Source organism: Hirundo rustica, chromosome 6, assembly GCF_015227805.2.
Source record: "Hirundo rustica isolate bHirRus1 chromosome 6, bHirRus1.pri.v3, whole genome shotgun sequence".
Lineage (NCBI taxonomy): Eukaryota > Metazoa > Chordata > Aves > Passeriformes > Hirundinidae > Hirundo > Hirundo rustica.
In genome coordinates this window covers 6,097,453-6,115,256 of record NC_053455.1, presented here as the reverse complement: position 1 = coordinate 6,115,256, position 17,804 = coordinate 6,097,453, and the positions used below count along the sequence as shown (strand labels likewise).

At 45.1% G+C, this 17,804-nt stretch overlaps 1 protein-coding gene across 9 annotated transcripts in view; it reads right to left on the bottom strand.

The window, feature by feature from the left end:
• SYT16 (synaptotagmin 16) overlaps positions 1–17,804 on the bottom strand; it is a 98,977-nt gene that overhangs the window by 53,035 nt on the left and 28,138 nt on the right. For 5 of the 9 annotated variants that reach the window (XM_040068564.1, XM_040068570.1, XM_040068571.1 and 2 more), the window contains exon 2: positions 15,943–16,013. The gene's annotated coding sequence lies outside the window, so the exon portion shown is untranslated. Of the gene's footprint in view, positions 1–9,558; positions 9,694–15,942; positions 16,014–16,164; positions 16,273–17,804 lie in introns of those variants that run through there. The other 4 variants (XM_040068567.2, XM_040068565.2, XM_040068566.1 and 1 more) reach the window with 3 other exon arrangements.

Below are 17,804 nucleotides of genomic sequence, written 5' to 3'. Positions count from 1 at the left end.
ACTGCACCTGGCTCCAGATGGGTGCTCGAATCCCTCTGGAAGGGGGGCATCCTGGCAATTTGCTTCTCCATCATCAAGAGGAAAACATGCTGCGCCTGCATACAGTCCTGATCACACCTCCAGCTCTCCTCCCAACCCTCAGCTGAAGGGCTTTCTCTGCAGGTTTGAAACTCCAAACTAAGGCTGTGCCAGGGAAATGGCTGTGAAATTGATTTGGAGCACAGCTCTCTTCTGGCTTGTGGTGGCTGTCAGGGCCTGAGAGGTGCTGAGGAGGAGAAGTAGCAGAAATGCACACACATCCCTTGTGCTGCAGCACTGCTGGAATCTGTCAGTTTTTACACAGGTGAAATGTCCATCCTCACACCAATAGAGGACAGGACAGACTGTGCCTGGAGAGAGAAAATGTCCCATAGTAAGGCATTCAGCTCTTGGTCCAAACCCTGGGAGGTGCTGACCACCACATGCTTTGGGACATGAACATTCAGCCAGGATCCTCCCCCATTTACCCATTTTTAAGCCAAGAAATTAATGCCATAGACCCCTTTGTGCCACAGCTCATTCTGCTGCTCTGGTTGAGAGCACAAGGCAAGAAATGGTGTTTGTGCTCCTGCTCCTGGCAGGTTGAGGCCACACGGCTGCACACACTACTTGGCCTCTGCTCAAGAACAAACCAGAGGTGTAGCATGAAAAAAGATCAGAAATGGAGGTGAGGTCAACAGAAGAAACCTGAGGGAGGACGTAGGGAGCACAAGGGGTTATAATGCTACTCCTGCTCCAACCTCTCCTCAAAGCCTCATCCGCACTACAAGATGACTTCAGGGAGAGTCTGTCCAGAAGAAGAAGGGAAAAGTGTTGGCCACAGTGTTATGTGCATTGAAACCAGCTGGATTTGGGGCTTGTAGCTGGTTTCACAGCAATCCTGCTACCAGACCTGTGGCCTCTCCTGGTAGACCAGGACCAGGGGAATGAACACAAGAAGCTCCACAGTAGATTCACTTGGAGAGTCGGCAGCTAGCAAGATCTTAATCCATTCTGCTATGCAAGGGTTAAATTCTGCATAAAATACTATTCCAGACAATAGTTCTTTAATTTCATTTGATACCAAACTTCCTGAAAAAGGAGTGTTTACTGGTACTTCTTAATTATGGGGGGAAAAAAAAAAAAAAAAAGGCAAAGAAACCATAAATTGTCTGTTTTGCTGTCTGTGCTAATTACATTTCATTATATATTTGGAGTAAGCTATGATTTTCCTGCTGGTTCCCATGACATTTTTCATTATCAGCCACTAATTGTCTAGCATGCACACTGCATTGTGAACCAAGTAGGCTGGCGCGTGGGCAGAAGTCCCAGCGAAAGCTGCAAGGCAGTACAAGTGTACATTATTATTACTATTGTGATGTATTAGAGGGTTTCCACCTACTTGCATATCTACATATCCTCATCCCCATCAGCAGTGTCACAGCGCAGCAAAGCCGTGGGGTCCACCCTTGTGCTTGGTAAGGCTCAGTGAATGCCGAAGGGAAGTTGTGTGGGATGGGATGGTGGCAGCAAGGACAAACTCCCCGCTGGGTGCAGTGGAAATACCAAGCAGCTTTCTCAGTCACTTCCTCTACTCGGTGCCCAAAGCACGTGGGTATCAGAATCCTGTCACTTTGCCCACTCACAAGCTGAGGCCAAGGTTACCAAGGAAAGCAGTGCCATATGCGGATTCCCAAAGGAATAGGATAACTAATGGGATCCTTCTGAGACAGCAGGACAGAGGAAAAAGGCAAAGGGTTTTCAGAAGCCACGGCTAACACTGTATCCATTACAGAAACATCTCCAACAAATCCTCGTCTATGTAAACTCAGAAAGTGCCACAAATGGTGAAGCAACTCCTTGCATGCAGCATTTCGTAAACTCAGACTGAGGGAAAATGTAGGTGCCAATTCTTCACGCAGCAAACTGCAAGAACATGACCACTGCTCATCCTTATCAGCCTTGGACAGGTGGCAATTCTATTCATGTGCACCACACACATAATACAAAAACACTTCAGAAATAAATGTGTGTTTTCACAGGATTGCAGCTCTCGCCTGATATCTATTTCAAAGGAGACCCTTTCCAACAGCACTGTGAGGGAACAGTTGCATAACTCCCCCTCTTCTCCTCAAGGTGATCCACAAATACATTATCAGAAATGCAATCAGACCACATTCGGTGCTGTAGCAGGAGTGAAATTCCCATCCAAGGCAGGAGGACTTGCCCTGCATAGAGGCTGGGTTTCACACACTTTATTTTTATGTGCTGATTTACAGATAGCAAGAATGAGGAGGTCCTCCAGTCCTTTTATATAAGGAATATGAGGAACTGAAATGCATTTATGACCTGACTATACCTCTATTTACTTTGGCTGCCATTTTTTTCTGATCAATGAGTGGAGGAATTGGCCCACTTGTAGCTGCTGCTGATGTATTTGCAGGGCATCTTCAAAGATTTAAGCTGCCCTTATGGCCTCTGACATAGGCACGAAATTTCAGAGTTCTCAAAGACGGTAAATCAACTTCATTTCCCTCTCTTCTACCAACCACAGAGCCGCCCAAACACCTTGCAGGTTTCAATGCATTTATCCCCCCCAGCAGGTCCCTGAAGCAGGGAAACACTAACACAACTGCCCCACAGAATGGGAGCCATGGCACTGGCACAATTCCAAAAGGGTGGAAGTTAGACCCAAAAAACAATCAGGAAAAGTTACATCCATCTACAAAGGCATTTCAGTGCTTAGAATTACTTCACATTTCACCCAAAAGCTCAGGGCTTGTCTAGGGATGACATCATGGGGACAGTCACAGGACTTCAGGCATCTCTCCTCAGTCACATTGGGACACACAAAAGCCGCAGAATTGGCGCTTTTTTCCCCCAAAAAGTGGGGAGCTGCATCCTCTGATTCTCTAGGGGATGCAATCCAGTAGAGGTGCTCAAAACCTTCAGGCCACAATTGAAGCCACATCAGGCATAACAGGAGACACAGAGGCAGTGGTATTTAACAAGTGCTCTCCCTTAGAAAAGGGAGGCCTGAGATAAATTCTCACTTAAACCCACATTTTCCTTTTCCCAGTACCGTGTCTAGGGTGCAGGACTAGAGGAGGGAGGTCTCTACCCTTTGGCCTCAGCTTGGCTCACTGTGCAGCCTGTATTGGGGCCAGAAGTAGCAGCAGATTTGATTTTTCTCAGCCTGCTCATAAAAGTCAGACTCAGGCATGAATTCTCAGGATGCAGTCTGGATTTCACTTAGAACCTGCTATAGATAAATGACTAAGGCATAGACACTGGGAGGGCAAACCTCAAAGCACTCAGCAGCCAACCTGGGAGAGCCACAGGCCCAGTTTCAAAAAGGCTTTCCCTGAGGCCAGATTTTCCACCTTACAAAGGCTGCTCTGTATTTTGCTATGCATGACTCTGTGGCAGCACTCTTTTCCCAGCAGCAAAAAACCCATCCTGGCCTTGAGCAGTGCTCTTGATGACATTTGTGTCTGAGCACACACCGCTCTGTGAAATATTCTGCCTTCAACAAAAGGCACTTTTCAGCTAGAAACAATGAAGAATTAGTTTTGCTGGATGTGTTTCCAACGAGTGTGGAGCACTAGTTCAAGTCCACAGCGAGTACACAGCCTCTGCAAACAATGACACCTAAAATTCTGCATCCAGAAGAGTCCTGGCTCTCTCCTCATCCCTCCATCTGTAAGCAAACACACCAAAAACGCAGGTGGAAGCAGGGAACAGAAATGTGTCCTGATGGACAAGGAGAATTCACACTGTCTGGTGGAGGTCACTCACAAGGGTGATCCAGAGGTTCATCATCAGTTTTGGGTAATAACCATAAAAATGGCTCCAGTTCAGCACAGTATTCAAAATTCTTCGAAGTTAACAGGGCCAGGGAGACTGAGAATTTGAGCAGCACAGAACCTGAATTGTCATTCATGAGCTGAAAGCTGCTCCCTTCCATGTCAGGGCTGGACAGATTCCATGGGGACAGCACGAGGAGCCTCACACCCATCCTGGCCTTGGTCCCTGCCAGGATTGTTCCCAGGGCTGGGTCCACAGCTGAGGTAATCAAAGTGAATCCTGCAGCCTCAAAACTGCTCATCTCAGTTCTTCTCCAGACCAGTGAAGAAAAATTAGTACCAGGTAGAAAACTACTTTCCCAGCCCACAATCTATGAGGTACCCTCGCACTCAAGAGTTTGCTCTGCCACTTCTCCTCCATCTCAATATTTGCTCTAATCTCTGAGCTATGTCATAATTCTCAGGTTTCCACTCTGGAACTGTTTTCCATTGTAAAACCAGCTATCACACAAAGCAGTGAGAAACCTTTGAGGTCTAACCTTTCACCTAAGAAATAAAAAAGCAAGAAAATTGCTGCAGCATTAATGACAAATACAACCTGATTTAGAGAAAATTAAAGAATCTAGTCCCTAAAAGCCAATCTCCTACCGCTTAGGACTCTCAAGTTAGAAATGAGAACTGTACTCAAATACTAGCAAATCAAACAGGACAGAGATCTCAACTTGCCCCTTCCAGATATCCTTTAACTTTCCAGCCTCTGGAAAAACTATCACAGTAGCAAGAAACAGCTGTTTTTTCTCACAGACTGCTCAGAGAAGAATTCTGTCTTGAAAGAGAACACAACTTGGGTCTAGGAAAGTTTTTTCAAGATGATGCACTTCTTAGAAAAATGTATAATTTAAACAAAATTTAATTGTCCAACAAGAGCACCTTTTCTCAGAAGGTTCTCAGCCTGCTCTCCCTGTAGTAGGTTTGTCTTTGATCATGTCCCATGTTTGTTTTCAGTCATGGCACAACACAGAGATCATAATCTGATACCTTTTGTCACAGCTGACACCAACACTGCCTTATTGGTAGAAAGGGAAGACTAGGGCTGTCAGTCTGCCACCTTCCTTGAACACTGAAGTCACGCTTTATTTTTTTTTGCCTTTTACTTAAAGACGACTTCTTTGTTGCCATGGTATCACTAATGCAGTATTTTGAGACAGGGAAAGAAGATAACTGTGCAGCATCATAGTGACACATCTATCAGCTGCCATGCTCTCAAAAAGGATAAATAAATAAGGATGCCAAAGCAGACTCCGAAAGGCTCCTCCACCCTTTAAAATTTTTCCTTCTCACATGCAAGTCACAATCTATAAAGTTCACGCCTCAGTTTTATTATAGAGGAGGTCAGAGTTTCTCTCACAGTGAGCAGTGTCTAGAGTTATTTTTCAATTTCTTCTCTTCTCCCTGTGGTGCATGACACCAGCTGAGGTCCACTCTCAAAAGAGAGCCGCACCTGCATGTTCAGAAAATGCCAGCCTGGCTCCCCAGGTTAAATCATGCAGTGACTCTTTGCAAGTCTTGCTTGTACAGTGATTTCTCCCTGAACTAACAGGGTATCCACTGCTGAGAACAGCTCACATTCATCTCAACAGCAAGAGAAACAAAAGGGGCACTCTGATGGTGTCTCCTACATAATAGCCACCTTCAGCCCACTGCGATCCTGTTATCCTTGTAGCCTTTCCTATCGCTGCCAGAATTATTTTAAAACAGAAACCTTTACTAACTTAGCAAATTAAGGCCTGACACTCAACACAGAGGCATTTCCCTCCTTGGCTTGTGAGAACATTGAATCAAATCCCTTCCAAAATTTCAGAGGTGGCTGTGCCCACCACTGGCACAATTCTGCTGTGTCAGTAAATCCAGGGAACGGGCACAGTGAGAGATGCTCCTGTCCCCACACACTCCCTGATTTGGGATCCAGATCAATTGACAGGCAACGAGAGACGCGGTGATTTTCCGTCCATGCCACAGCCACAGTGGTGACACGATGAGATTTTCATCTCCCGGGTGATACAAAAGGAGGGATAATGTAACGAAATGGAAACTTTTCTAAGCTGAATTTACCAAGGCTTCTGTAACAGAGAAGGGAACAGAGAGCAACAAGCAAAGCAGTGACAAAAGGTCAAACTGGAAGGATATGATATGAGTCAAGAATTAAACAGTGAGCACAGAGTCCTCTAGAGAATAAAAATAAGTATTTTACATTCGAGAGAGAGGAAATGGTATAAGAGGGGGGAGAAAGGAGGATTTCACTTGCTGTTTCACTTATTTGGGGGAATAAAAAAGAATAAGTTGTCCCCACTCAGAACTGAAGTGCTCTCACCTCTTCAAAGAGGAATCCAATTGGGACCTTTATGCTCTCATGTACTTATTTTTTCTCCACCACAGAACCTTGCTCTTAGTTTCGCCAATTTGACCCAAGGCACAATGACTCATCACAGCAAAAGGCTGGGCTGCAGCTTTGGGTTTTTTTCAAAGACCTAAATAAACCCTACTCCATCAATTGACCAAGGACGACGCCACAGTAAACCTCTCACTGAAGGCTGTGCGTTGCCTTGGCAACCTGTCTGATCTCCATTGCTCCAGGGGCTGGGAATGTGCTGCCAACAGGAGATTTTAGCTAATCAAACCAAATCTCTTAATATTTAGACGATCTCCCATCTGTGGAGAGCAGGCCCCGTGCCAATGAAAGCAGGGCACCCTCTGAGCACAGCCCTGGCTCCTCCTTGACCTGTTCTTTGTTGGATCCTTGTAGGCCACACACGTCTCCTGGCGGGTACCAAGGGAGAAGAATGGTGGCAAGGGACCACAACCTCACATCTGCACTCAGCACATCCTGGCAGGATGCAGGACCTTCACAATATCCACGCCTTAACCCCTGACCTTTGGTTTTAAAATAAAGTTTCCAATACTGGCATCGCACATCCCCTTGGTGCTGCTTGCTTTGAGCCTTCTGAAGCTGCTTGGTCCCTTTTTCGGCTCCCATTAAATACATCCAGGCACCAGCAGTGGCAAACTGCTGACCAAAAAGAAAAAGTGAGACAAGCATGTGCCTCTCGACCTTCCTTGATCAGGGGCTGCCATCAAGCTGCAGCACAGAACACCTACTTTTTTCTAAAATTTCTAATTGGCAGTACTAAAGGGGCAGCTTTGGTGGCTAATTTTGTCTTGAAAGCATGACCAGTCATTGATTTTTTTTTTCTTTTTTTTTTTTCTTTTTAAGGAGGAGCCAGACCAACCTTTATAAAGTTCCACTAAAGGCTTCTGGCCCCTGCATTTAAGCCCAGCCACAAATCCAGACGATCAGTCTGGCATTTAGCAAGCCAAGGGGACACAAAAAGACGCATGGGCAGCAGGAGGGAGAGAGGAGTGTTCTACAGTCCTGCTGCTGCTGAGACAAGAAATTCTGTGTGGTGGTGATGAGATCCACACCTGTGAGCAACCACCAGTTTCCATCTAACAACCACCAGAGCTACATCACCAAAGGGGGCCCTGCCTGTGACCTTTCCATGCAATTGTCAAAAGAAATCAGGGTGTTTGAGCAGCAGACTTAGCTTTGGCATTCAGGTTCTCCTTTCCTTCCTGGATCATTCATTACAGCATCTCAGAGGACACTAATCCACAACTCTCCAAACCCAAAAGCCACAGATTCTCCAAAACTCTCTCACAGAAACTCCAAAAGCATGGAGTTTCCTTCCACACTGGTTGTCTGCTGCCAGATGAACTTCTGGCACTGCTACAGTCGGCACGAGGGATCCTCAGGTGGGGTTTGACCTGGTGCAGAGGGTGTCTGCACAGGAGAAGCTGCCCCACCACAGCTTCCTGGGACATGGGCGAGCCACCAGCCTCAGGCTCCCGCTCTTGAGGAACAGGATGGAGGAATTGTCGGCACTCAGCAGGGAGGCCTGAAGCAGGAGGCTGCTGCTCAGAAAGCAGGGTGTGGTTTCAAAGAGAGAGAGTATTGTGGAAGACTTCTAGGCCTCTGGTATTGACCGAGTGACCTACGCCCTGAGAAAATATGTTCTAACAATAATAAAAGCCATTTAAACAAATGTTTGTGGGGGGAAAAAAAATGCCAGCAGTTTCTAGAGTCACATATTTAACTGAGTGAGGAGCTGAGCAATTACTGCCACCTTCTACCATGGCCCTGGGAACATTTCTCTCTCCATGCAGGTATAAACCAGTTAACCTGTTAACTAGGGCTGTGTGGAGAAAGGGAGGAGCTGAAGTCATTGCTCAGCTAACCAGGGTTCTGTGACAAAGGCGGGGCAATGAAATCCTGCAGGCACGAGGAAGAGGGAAGCTGAGCTCATTTTAAATGGCCAGGAGAAGGGCTCATTTTCCGTGTGTGACTTCCCAGTTTATTCCTTCCTATATCGCGTCTTCTAGTCCAGGCACTCCTCAGTTTTACTGAACCCGAGTTCAGCAAAAAACTGAAAAGCCCAGCCAAACTGAATGAAAGATGAACCCTGGTACATATGCCTGAAATATCTGTCTCTACAGGCCATGGAAAATCAAAAGAAGAGTGGTCACTGATTTAATGGGGAGCAGGAATGATGTCAGACAAAACAGCTGTTGTAAGTCACCCTCCATAATTCCCTTGTAAAAACAACACTCAGGGCAGGACCCCAGCACTTCAAAACCTGGGAGAAGTGCCTTCTCCAGATGGAAGGGCCTTCTCCAGATGCAGGCAGCCAAAAAGTTTTTTCAGAGGATTCATTTGCATTAACACATTTCAAAGCATCTACCCAGAGTTTCTTCCAAGCAAAAGCTGTGATGTCCAACTGTTCTCAGGGATAAATGGAGAGCTGTGCCACTTCAGCGCCAGGAGAAGGGAAGGGGGGAGGCAGACAGAGGGGTCTGTTAGCCAGAACAGATGCAGTGGAGATGGACTGAAATAGAATCCGTGCACTTCAAGGGCTTCTGCAGAACCAATGCTCCAGCCCAGCCCATGTGAGCAAACATCCACACACACCCCCTGCAAAACCCTTGACATAAACGACCACAAGAATAAAGTGCAGCCTGTTCCTGGGATATTTTCAGACATACTGACCCAAGCTATGGAATTTAATTACTATTCTATTGGGATCCCTTCAGCTGTTTTCTCCCACAGCCCTTGTGCTACATTTAGTTCCTTTTTTTCTTTGAACCTGTCTCAGTAACAAACACCTGCAAGCACCCATGGCTTCCCTTGTACAGTAACCAGATGTGCCCTCTGCTCCACAGGAATGAAAATGCTTTGCACATTTCTTACTCACTATGGATCTAGAATTACAGTCTACTACTGCCTTAAAATCTGGAATGACAGCAGGAAACAGAACAATGTCAAAGCAGAAAACAGAAGAAAAGGCTTACTCCTATTTCACTCCTTGCAGTTTCCAAGATCTTTGTATTTTGAGAAAACCAAAGCAGCATGAAAATCCAAAGTTAGATGTGAGGGTAACATGGGATTTTCTTTTCAAGCTAATTGTCTCCAAAGCAACAAACTAGGAAAGCTATCTTCTCACCAAGAAATAGCCCCAAAGCATTCCAAACATGAGACTTACCTAAACACACTTACATAAAGCAGCAAGATGAGTCAAACCAGAAATGGAATTTCCCAAGGAAGCTTTGAAATGTGTTGTCTATGAGAAAATTTTTCTTCCTGGGAGAAATCTGCTAAATCCTTAGAATCTGTAATACTCACATGAGATGGGCAAAGCTGAAGAGAGGCACAGTCCTGAGTTTGAGAAACAGGAGTGGTGCTGGTGTTCTTGCCCTTTTCTCTGCATCTGCTTGTTGATTTAACATCCCAAGGAAGAAGGAACGCTGCTGGTTGGTAAACATGTGACAGCCACCAAAGGAATGCGAGCCAAGGAAACGAGATAAAGCAGCCTATGACACTTCCTAAAGAGGTTATTTTAAATACTACTGCCTCACCTTTCCTACTGCTCTCACCTTATGAGTGCTAGCTCTTTATTCAAACAATTATCTTGCTGACAAATTTGCCTGAAAAAAAAAAAAATGTAATTCATGTATCATGAGGAAATTGGAAATTGTGAGTGATTTTCCCTCCTGTACGAAGATATCACTTATTACTTGGCTTAAATTCATAGTCTGGTAATCAGTATTTTGGATCCACTTTGGAAATGTACCTTTCCCATCCTGGATTCCCACAGATTTGCAGTAAAAGGGTAAAGTAAGGATAATTCAGTCTAAAACAAAGGGAGCAGTCTGCCCCTTGCACTTGCCATGCTCAGGCAGTCATTGCTCCCCTGAACTCACCCACCCTGGGGCCAGGCTCTGCTCTGTCTCTGGGGGATCCCAGGCTGGAAGGGCAAAGCTCTGCCAGCAGCTCTGTGCTTCCCAATGAGTTTTTACACAGGCCTAAGAGCTGGTTTTAGAGCAAAAGGTGTAAGCACAGCACTGATCCCAGTGCATCCTGTGGGAAATAGAAAAAGCAGAATACCCTCATATCAGGGCGGCTGTAGGCCTAAAGTTAAAAAAGATACAAGAACGAGGACATGGAACAATAAGATTGTGTTTTCGTGCTGTGTAGAGTTAGGGCTTAGCAAACAGAAAAATATGTTAAGCAAGATAATAGAAAAGTTTAATAATGAGGCTCTGTGCTTTGTTTATAGAAGAGTATAAAAAGTTCCTGAGTAATAAGAAATATGAAACAAGCACCTACTGTTAGATATAAGATGTACGTGTATTTTTAATTACTGGTTTTTGCAGAAGTCTGTAAGCTCTTAACAATTTGCCCTCGGTTAGAAAACTTTTAAAAGGCCTTGTTGAGAATTCTGGCTGTTGTTGGCAAGATGTGAGCTGTTGCCATCTTTCATGTCTCACCCTGTAATAAGTCTGATATTGCAATAAAGCTTGAGGAACATTGCCCAGCACTCCCGTCCTGTTATTTGGAAACCAAATCCAACAGCATCCCATATTAATCTCAATTTTAAGGAAGGCTCTATGTAAGCTTCATGTACTGTGAGGGCACATTCTCTCTTCACTCTCCAGGCAACTGCTACTTTGAATGCGCATTTTGGATGTAGTTTTGAATCCCAGTATGAGAAAGGTCATTTTCCCCCAACATTCAGGGCAAATCCTTCCTCAGTCTCTGCCTGCAAAAGGTCTCTCTGTAGTAAAACTGAAGTTCTTCCCAGCAGTTCATTTATTGATGTAAAATAATTGCTTCCAGCTTCTGGAATACCTGATCATCCTCCAAAAACCAGCACAGAAAAGCTGTAAAATAAAGCCACACATCTGAATCCAGCTACTCACAAACATGAGAGGGGATGGGGAAGGTGGACAGAAAATGAGGGGAAGGAAGGGAGTACACAGATGTGGCTGCTCACAACCAAAAGGGCTTCAGGCCCCACTGCCTGCAGCAATTTGTAAACTGGCTCTAATCTGCTCTCAGCAGTATCTTGCCAAGGCAAACTGCTCCTGGAGGCAATTTTCTGCAGGTGTTCCTAATGCAAGTCTCTTTCCCACTCCCCCCCCCCCCCCCCCCAAAAAAAAAGTCCTGATGATCTTGACCCTAAAAGCTACTGCCTGGCAGATCCCCCAAGAACAGTTCAGAGTGGCATCTTCAAAATAAAAGCTACTCAGAAAGAGCTCAAGAAGAAGAAATGTCCTTATTGGGCAGACCTCCATCCCCTGGACTTAGATGAGTCTGGCCACGGCAGAATCCCAATGGATCCCAGCTGGAGAGGCTGGCTGGCTCCCTGGGCAGAGCCCTGCTGAAGAGCCATGTGCCTTCCAGCCTGTCCCCGTGGTGCCCACATCAGGCACGGCTGAGTGGCTGTGCTGGTGAGCCAGAGCAGGAGGCGGCAGCCATGGAGTTGTGGTGGAAAATACTCTGGAGCGCAGCGGAGCCACGAGGGAAACACCAGGTCTGGTTATGTCAGACTGGTCACTGGAGCCAGCTGAGTGAGCCACTTCCATCACCCAGGAGGCTGTTCTGCTGTCTGATAAGTCAAGGGGAAATTCCCCTGCTAATTTAGAATGAAGATTTGCAGAGCCAGGCTGCCTGCGTGGTTGGGCACGCAGGTCTGTGGGTGCCTCATTCCCTGAACGTTCCCTGTGTTTCCAGTACTACATGATTGAAAATAAATGTCCAAGTGGCAGCTCCAGGAGGGAGGCTGTGAAACGAGTTTTCAAAGAGAAAATGTCTCAGGTTCAATAAGGTTTACCCAGGCTTGCTGCACCAGAGAAGTTTCTTACTCCAAACTTCTTCCCAATGATTATTCTGGTATTCCCTTACTTTTGGACTCTTCCCTTTGCAACTTTCTCTGTATCTCCTAACAGGTTTTCTGTGGAAACAGGATGCTTATCCACTTCCATTGACATTTCTCCAGAATTCATCAGGACTGTCACGCCTATGGAAGGAAATGGGAGACCATACAAGTCTCCCACTCTGATTCCCATGCGCTCAGCTACCTTTCGTTATCTCCCACATGAAGTTCTTACTCTACTTTATTCCTGAAACCTTCATTTGCAAAGTTGCAATGGGGGGAAAAAAGTAATCCAGAAATATAAGCGCAATGATGTTAAAAGAATAAACTCTCATCCTTGTCAACTCAAAACTGCCCTTTCTTTCTGTAGCTGTTTTTACCAGAACTATTGTGCTAAAAGAGCTAGAGCATAACTGGCAGGAATTCAAATGCATTTTCAGATGTAGTCAGTTTTTATTATTATTTGTCAACTACCAGCTAAACTGCAGATATTTTCCCTTTATGTCCCACTAAATGTCAAGCTGGTATTTTTAAAACCCAGACAATGTGTTTCACATAAACCTTTACACCATTATTCCAAAGATCAAGCATCCTTTCACCTGGGAGCCACTGGAATGGCTGCTCCACCAGCAACAGGATGTGCTTCCAGCTTGGCCAAGCACTGTGATCCCCTTCAGGCATCTCCTGCCCTGGGCCTGAATGAGAGATCAACCCCCAGTTCTGCCAAGAAAAAGAGGCTTCGTGCTGCTGTGGCTGATTTAATTTAAAAAATTCCCTCACAGAGTAGCAGCCATGGGATACCTGCCATCTATCTGATATTTAGCAGGCACCACTCTCATTGTAGTTCTTTGCAAAACAATTATTGCTGCAGCATTTGCTGGAGGTAAACTTGGCTGAACAAAGCATGAACGTGCAGGGAAGGCAGGATGACAATAAAACTGCACACAAGCAGCAACAACTCACACTTGCACTTTGTTCAACACAATAAGCCTTCCTCAACATTCTCTAGGCTTGCAAAAAAAAAAAAAAAAATACATCTCCCAGTGCTTGAACTTAAAGTCCAGTTATTGTCCCTTCTCTGCCCCAGGTCTTATTCAAAAGAAATATAAGACTAAAGAGCAAACTCTGTGCGACAGAGTCAGGTCTCTGAGTCAGGAGCCCCAAAACTAGGAAAGTTCATGAAACAGAGCTCAGGGCAGTGTACTCCTCTTGCCAAGGCATGAATATCTGAGTAAAACATCTCTGGCACAGCTTGCTGAGGTCAGACAGTGTCTCCCAGTACTGCACTGCTCTGTGCCAACTGGAAGGAATGTGCCTGTGCTGGATAGGCGTGAAGGCAGAAATATTTGCACAACACATTCCTGCCCAAGCCATATTCACCTGCTGTCTTCTGACAGGTACAGATGACAAGGTCCTGAGCTCCAGAGGAGGAGGAAACTGTCTTAACAGAAGTAGTGTTTCAATTAAACACATGTATGGACACCATGGCATTTCCTCACTAAAATTTCCGTGAAGCAGCACAGATCAAGTGCCTGAAACCACACTTGAAAGCCAGCTGAAATGAGGCTGTGAGCCACTAGCCACAAACAAAAAGGTTAGCTTCACCTAGAGTCCAAAATATCAATAAAATCCATGTGGCCACTAAGCCTGTAGTAGAGAAATCTGACCTGGCTTGCTGAAGTACTCAAATAAAGAAGTTGTAAATTATCAAGCAGTAATTTGATCAAATCATTCCCCTGTGGCTGTTCCAGTAGGTGCTGCCTGATGGCCAGGCAGTCACAGTCCAGTGTTCCTGTGCACTTCACAAATGGGGTTTTGGATCCAATCCTGACTTTCACGCCAGGCTTGGACCTCACAACTCACTTATTCCAGTCAAACAATTTCCCACTAATTTAACAACCTCTGAAGTGGATCTGAGAGGTCCAGCTCACAGGAATTTGCAGAAGTTTCAGGAGAACCCCCAGATGTTTCTTTCAACCTCAATTTATTCTGCTGGTTGGAAGAAGGAAAGCCTGGAGCAGCACTCAGTTTAGTGGGATGCCCAGGAATAACAACTGAGCAGGCAAATCAACCCCTAAAAACAAAGCAAGCAGACAGGCCAATTCAGACTCCACATGAGGTGGATCTCCAAAAATGTCTATGTACACAAGGGTGGTCCAAGTCTACTTAGGGACTTGAAAATCAGTGCTGATTATTTTTTATATATATAAAAGAAAAATCCAGCATTGAAAGAGATTGTTGACAGAAATGCAACCAAAACCATAACTTTGCAAGGGAGATGAAGGAGAGCTGGAATTCACCAAGAAAATGGTAGGTTTTGGTCAGAAATCAAGAAAGAAATGATCAGTGTTCTTCACCTTGCAAATGAGTCCACAAACTGCTTTGTCAACATCAAGCTAAATAGAAACATTGTGGTTACACAGGACCAGGTTGCAAGCAAGAGTATGGACAAGAGCAGATCTAAATCTCAAAAAATACAAGCAAAGTCAGAGGCAATGGCTGTGTTTAAGGAAGGAACCCAACAAAAACTGAGACAGCACATGGGTTAAAGCAATGTAGCTCGATAGATGCGACAAAGAGACCTGGAATACAGGCAAAAGCCACCACTCCACCGTGGAAAGTGACATGAGAGGCAGAGAGGGAAATACGCACCTGACAGCTCTCCTGACAGAGATGAGGGAGACAGAACCACATACCCCAGGAACCGAAAAACAATTTGAAAAGCAAACAGCAGCACATGCACCGATTGGGAACACTACCAAATAAGAGGAAAATGCCTCCAGAGTGACTTTAGCTAATTAGAACCCTTGCCATGTACAAACACTACAGCCTAATCCCAGCCACTCTGATAAGCAGCTGTAACAGACTGGAGGAAAAGGAGCAGCAGCTCACCAGACACAGTGAAATCATTTGGAGGTGCATGGGCAAGCACAGGTGGCCAAGAAGGAGCTCCAAGCACCAGGACTGTTACTGCAAAACCTTGCCATGGCACAAGCACTGTCATCTGTCCCTGCTCAGCACTCGTGTGGCAGCCAGGGACCTGCCTGGAGCACAACCTCGGGTGCTGGGGGAAGGAGGATGCCAACCCAGCCCAGCTCCAGCCTGCTCTGAAACGAGACAGGAGGAGGGCAGGGAAATAAATACCTTAACAATGGATTTTAGAAGAATGATCCTAGAAAACTTTCAGGAATGCTGAAGAGAAACTCAGATGCATTGGGGAATGCTCATGCCCCAGAAAAGTCTCTCTTTAAAGAGACCAATTACGCTTCCAGAGCTGGAGCAAATCCTCTTAGATTGAGCTGGTGCAACATAATTATCTAACAGCAGAAAATAAAACAGTGAAAAGACAGCCACAAGACTAACAGTGGAGAAAACAGTACAGAGGGGATTCACCACCAGTTGTACAGGTAGTTCAGTTCAGGATTTGACTGGAGGGCAAAGAAAGGTGGTGTTTGCAGTGTTAGCAACATGCTTTAGGTCATTGAAGTGACAGGAGACAAAAAAGACTTCAAGAGAAAGCCAAGCAAAACAGGCAGCTTCAACAATACAGACACAAAGGATCATAAACAACAAACACAGCAGAGGTGAATGGGTCTGGGCTTCATACACCAACCAATAGGGAAGCAATGGAAAAAATCAGCAGATGATATCCAGGGTAGTGAGAAGGGAAGTAAAAGAAAGTTCTTTAAGAGACAGTCAGCATTGCCCACGGCAATTTAGTTTATTTAATTGTGTTAACACTGGTAAGTAAGAGACTTTAACATTTGTTACAAGAAATGGAACAGATGTGATTTTTTGGAGCATCAGAAAAACTCAGCATCAAGCAAACAAGGAAAGTGCAATTTGCTTACCCCCTTCCTGCAGAAAAATGAAGTCAGAATGGGGCTCAGAGGACCAGCAGGGAGCTCATAAATAGACCTGGCTGGAGAAAAAGAAAACAAAAATCAGCCTCATGTCCATCTTGATGAGGATGTCAGCAGTGGCAGAATTGCCCTTGGGACAGTACCACAGCCTCCAGCCGCATCCCTGCACTGCCCTTTGCTTCAAAACACCTCAGCACAAAACACACTTACTCAAATGAGTTTGGCTATGCAGGAGCAGTAAGTGTTTGCAGATGTTTATTCCGCTTTAATTTTGTCTTATTTCACAGTGCATCTTCAATTTAAAGCTCTTTATAGATGTCAGTCAACATCACTGAATGGCTGTTAACTGCTGCAGCTTGGCAAATGAGACCCTCAATTCAAAAATCAGGTTCTGCGTTTCAGCAGTGTCAAACTTCAGAAGTTATCTGGATCAAAATTAAGAACTTCAAAAAGAAAATACTTTTAAGCTCTGAAAAATAAGTTTGAACTCTATTGCTTAGCCAATCAGTTTTCAAAGTATTTAAGTCAAGGGAAAATGACAGATTTCAGCTAAATTTTCATATTATGGTCAAACTCCTGAGTGTAATTAGTTAAAGCAGTAACAAAACTTAGTTTTTAAATTACCACTTAAGGTAGCTAAGTAAAGGAATTTTTATATGTTTCAGAGATTATAGTAATTGAAGTTTACAATAAATCCACAGAGTTCGATAGAATTAACTGGCTGTAAATCTCAGAGCATAAAACTGGTTTGCAGAGTAGCATGTAAGCGATTCCCAGACTCTGCAAGGTGCCAGCCATGGAGAGAGCTGATTAGTCAGCCTTTGATTAATTGCCTGCTACATTAGAGCCAGGGTCAATCTACTCAATTAGGTGAATGTCTGCTGGAGATCAGAGATGTAAATCAAAACCTGCAGCAAAGGCTTCATCACAAGAGGAGAACATTCCAGCAGCTTTTCTTTCCTGCAAGGACCTGTGTCCCCCAGGCAGCTGGCTCTCCAACCACAGCTGTGGATCGTGGAATCCCAGACTGGCTAGGGTTGGAAGGGACATTAAAGGTCATCCCATTCCAACCCCTTCCATGGGCAGGGACACCTTCCACTAGACCAGGCTGCTCAAAGATCTATCCAGCCTTTAACACTTCCAGGGATGGGGGCACCCACATCTCCTCTCAGCAACCTGTCCCAGGGCCTCACCACCCTCACAGTCAAGAACTTCTTCCTAACCTCTAACCTAAGCCTGCTCTCCATCAGTTTGAAGCCATTCCCCCCTGTCCTGTCACTACATCCAAGGCTGCACCCGCTGCGGTGCCACCTCCAGACAGGAGAGGCTGGAGCTGCTGTGGGGTAGGAGACACAAAGGGAAGACACAGCAAGAAGAGTCTCAGAGGAAGACAAAACCCAGTGGGAAGCTGTAAATCCCTGAATATGAGAAGCAGGAGAACGTCAGGGGAAACGGTGCAATGTGTTAAAAAAAACACAGATTAAGATTAGTTTAAAACCCACCAGATTGTGACACTGTCCACAGGGTGACTGGGTATGGAGAAAGAAATAAGGAATGATTTGAAACTACAGTTATACCACAGAGACTGGGAAACTGTCTTGACAGGGTGCTGAAAACTCTGTATTTTTAGACATTATAAATAACTAGTTGAAAACCTGTAATAGAAGAGCAACTTGTCCCCAGAAACACATGAGAATGGCTATTCTTCAACACCCTATAGGAAGAAAAAAGAAGCCCACAGAAATCTAAGTAATTAACCTGGATCTGAAAAACGAGAACTACATAAAAATCAGTGTAGCATTACGAAGAAATAGGTGGAAAGGCAGAAATACTCCAGGAGACCACGTACA